The following is a 4412-nucleotide window of genomic DNA, read 5'->3' as shown; positions in this document are numbered from 1 at the left end:
AAAATTGTCAAAAAAAAAAAAAAGAAATGCAAGACATGATCTTTGTCATCAGGGATTGTTACACCACATGCTCAGAGCCTTCTGTGCCTCAGTGGTCTACTTCTGGCTCCTTTTGAGTGCCTGCAAACAAGTAGCCTGGTGATTACAGGTAGTATTGTCCCAGAGCAGGCTTACAACAACAAAGCCCTAATTTGCAAAGAGCTGAATTTTCATATCTACTTATTGTATATAATATGTTAGACTGTATTTATGGAGCTCTTGCAATATCTCTAATGATTGGCCCTATTTTATTATCTTGATGACTCTATTAGTTATTATCACCCTTTGATGCTAGGCTCAGAGAAATTAAGGATATTTGTATGGAAACCATAATAGTAGATAGCAGAAAAGAAATCCAAATGACTAAATGAAAGTGTTGCACTGCTGAGGAACTGGGTAGAGATGCTGGTGTGGGGTCTGTTGGCAAGGTGGCCTGTGTGGTATAGACATGGCTTACAACAAGATTCCATGGTGTGGATGAATTGTCCGAGGTGCAGCCAGAAGGTGGCAGGAAGATTCTTACCTCTAAAGAAGATGCTGGGGCCAAGATGATAGTCAAGTTGCTGAAGAAAACTTGTTCTACCAGAGTAGAACTCACAAATTATCTGGAGTCCGAGGATTAACATGAGCTTGTTGGTAGATCTGAAAAATACTTCAAGGTTCTCTGACAGAAATGACATAGAAAAAGAAGGAATCAAATACATGAAACTTCAGTGTAAAGGACATGGTGAAGGCCCCACTACTGAGAATATTGAGACATTCATAACCTGTGTGAGAGGTTTAATGAAAGAAGCCCATCTGAACTTACAGGCATTCACTGCACCCATGGCTTCAGCCGTGCTGGTTTCCTTATATGTGCCTTCTTGGTGGAGAAAATGAATTGGAGCATTGAAGCAGTAGTTGCTACGTTTGCCCAAGCCAGACCACCAGGAATCTATATGAGTGATTATTTGAAGGAACTTTTTCATTGCTATGGACACACAAGAGAAGCACCAGCACTACCTGTATTGCCAGACTGATGTTTTGAGGATAATGATGAAGAAGATTAAAAAAAAAAAGGACTCAAAACCAGGGTCAAATGTTTTCTTTGATAAAAGAAAAAAAGGATGGTTAAAACTGGGAGCTATTTTCTTGGAAGGAATAACTGTTAAACACGTAACTCAAGTAACAATTCAACCAAAGTTAGGAGAGGTACAGCAGAAATGTTATCAGTTCTGTGCCGGGAAGTTTCTGGAGCATAGCCTGTCTCCCTGGACAAGCAAAATATTAGGCTTTTAGAGCAGAAGCCATATAAAGTAAGCTGTAAAGCAGATGGTTCTCATTACATGATGTTGGTTGATGGCACCAAGGAAGCTTTTATGATTGACAGAGATACTTCAGTTTTTCATGTTTCAAACCTGAAGTTTCCATTTTTACAAAGATCTGTGAATGCATTTATCAAATACCCTTTTGGATGGGGGAAATGGTCATTGACAAAGTAAAAGGAAAGGCCATTTCAAGATATTGGATATGTGACATAGTTAATTTCAATGCACAACCAGTTGGAGATTGTAATATTAATATTTTTCTTCAGTGTATTGAATATGAAATTATAAGTCCACATCATGAAAAAATGAAGACTGCTATCTTATTCAGGGTTTCTATTCCTGCACAAAACATCGTGATCAAGATGCAAGTCGGGGAGGAAAGGGTTTATTCAGATTATACTTCCAAATTGCTGTTCATCACCAAAGGAGGTCAGGACTGGAACTCAAGCAGGTCAGGAAGCAGGAGCTGATGCAGAGGCCATGGAGGGATGATTCTTACTGGCTCCCTTCCCCTGGCTTGCTCAGCTTGCTCTTTTAGAAAACCCAAGATTATCAGGCTAGGGATGGCACCACCCACAATGGGCCCTTCCCCTTTGATCACCAACTGAGAAAATGTCCCACAGCTGGATTTCATAGAGGCACTTCCCCAACGGAAGTTCCTTTCTCTGTGATAACTGGAGCCTGTGTCAAGTTAACACACAAAACCAGCCAGTACAATTAACCCCTTGTCAACTTGACACACAAACACATCACTCTTAAGCCTCAACACTTACTTTCTTATTCATCCCCAAGATCTAAATAACTTTAAAAGTCCCACAGTCTTTACATATTAAAAGTTCAATCCCCTTAAAATATCCAATATCTTTTAAAATTCAAAGTCTTTTAAAAATTCAAATTCTCCTAACTGTGGGCTCCACTAAAATACCTTCTTATTTCAAGAGGGAAAAATATCAGGGCACAATCCAAGTCAAAAGCAAAATCAAACTCCAACTGTCCTATGTCTGGGATCCACTCACAGTCTTCTAGGCGCCTCCAAGAGCTTGGGTCACTTCTTCAGCTCTGCTCTTTGTAGCATACACTTTGTCTTCTAGGGCCCAACTGCCTGTATTCCAACACTGCTGCTGTTCTTGGTAGTCATCTCATGGTACTGGCATTTACAAAACACTGCTGTTTTCTGCTGTAATGAGGCTTCACCAATAGCCCCTCACAGGCTCTCTTCATGCATGGTGCCAAGTCTCAACTCCTTTGCATGGCTCCTTCAGTCCCGGGCCATCAATTGCAACTGAGGCTGCACCTTCACCAATGACCTTCTGCAGCCTCTCACAGTGCCGGGCCTCAGTTGCTCTTCATGACCCCTTCATACCTTCAAAACCAGTATCACCTAGGTGACTCTTACACATTACCAAGTCCAGTCATAGTACAAAGCTATCTCTGGAACACAGCCTCTGTGCTCTCAGAAAACACTTCCCAGAAGATTTCACCTCAGTGATGCTGGTCTCGTCTAAATCACTGCTAATTTCTTAGCTTCAGCTAACCAGCATCAATCATCCCAGTAACACAAAGGTTCGCTTTAGTGTTCTTGGTATCTTGTTAATCACAGCTGATTCTTCAGCCCCAGCTAACCAAAGCCACAGAAGTTTCACAATCAAAACAGCAATGGCCCTGATAAGAGTCTTTAATCTTCCCTCTGAAATTTCACAAGCAGGCCTCCATCTTCTGCACTGTTCTCAACATTGTCTTCCAAGCTCCTACACAACATCCCACAGAGCTCTTAACACCAAGTGGATCTTCTTGCTCAAATTCCCAGGATACAGGAGCTGATGCAGAGGCCGTGGAGGGATGTTACTTACTGGCTTGCTTCCCCTGGCTTGCTCAGCTTGCTCTCTTATAGAATCCAAGAACACCAGGCCAGGGATGGTACCACCCACAAGGGCACTCCCCCCTTGATCACCAACTGACCCCTACAGCTGAATCTCATGGAAGCACTTCCCAGACTGAAGCTCCTTTCTGTGTGATAACTGGGCTTATTGACAAAACACAGGAACTATTTAGTGTCAGACCCAAACCATCTTTTTTTTTACATCAACATTTCAAGAAAGCTTCTGGAAGGAAATTTTGCCAAAGAAGTCAGCTGCAAAATGGATGGATTTATTTTTCAGCCTGTTGGAAAATATACACCCAGTCAATGTGATGACATTTTGAAATGGAAACCTCCCGGTGGAAACTGTGGATTTTTGACTTAAAATAATGAGACTTGGAGGAGAAGGGTTGTGGAGGAGGATGTTAGCCTTCTCTGTGTTGGAGGTTATGAAAGACACTTTGCGCAAATCAAGGTGACAAAAGAACTAAACCAGTACAATGACAAAATTACATTTGAGAGCAACAGCCGGGTCTTCATGAGACAGAGAATAGACATGAGGCTATGTGCAATAGTATCTCAAACCCTGTTACCAAGGAGATGCTGTTTGAGTTCCCCGACAGCTGTGCAGCAACCCAAGGACAGAAGAGAAAATATCCCCTGAACCCCAACATGGAGCTTATATCACCCCCAGTGCCCAAAAGACTGCACCAGCCAACCTAGTCCCTGCCTCTGACCTCATGCTCAAGAGGAAAGAACAGGAACAAGTTGTCACCTGAGAAGTTCTGTCAGCAGCTGACTCAGACAGATACCGACACCCACAAACCAAACAGTGGATGGAGCTTAGGGATTCTTACAGAAGAATAGGAGGAAAGATTGAGACCTAGGAACTCCACAGGAAGATCAACAGAGTCAACTAACCTGGACTCTTGGGGCTTTCAGAATCTGAATCATCAACCAAAGAACATGCATGGGCTGGACCTAGGCCTCCCTGCTCATATGTAACAGATGTGCAGCTCGGTCTTCATGTAAGTCCTGGACAACTGGAGCAGGCTATCCCAAAAGCTGTTGCCTGTATGTGAGATATATTCTTCTAGTTGGGCTGTTTTGTCTGGCCTCAGTGGGAGAGGAAGCACCTAGACCTAAAGTGTAGGGTGGGAGGGATACCCAGGAGGCCCCTACACACCCAGAGGAGAAGGGGAGCAGGG

The 4412-nt window shown here is 43.0% G+C and overlaps 1 pseudogene; it reads left to right on the top strand.

The window, feature by feature from the left end:
• Positions 1-487: 487 nt before the first annotated feature.
• Positions 488-4002, top strand: LOC127666091 (mRNA-capping enzyme-like; annotated as a pseudogene).
• The last annotated feature ends 410 nt before the right edge of the window (positions 4003-4412 follow it).

This window comes from Apodemus sylvaticus, chromosome 15 (assembly GCF_947179515.1).
Source record: "Apodemus sylvaticus chromosome 15, mApoSyl1.1, whole genome shotgun sequence".
In the NCBI taxonomy this organism is placed as follows: domain Eukaryota; kingdom Metazoa; phylum Chordata; class Mammalia; order Rodentia; family Muridae; genus Apodemus; species Apodemus sylvaticus.
This window is presented reverse-complemented; position numbering and strand designations above follow the sequence as displayed.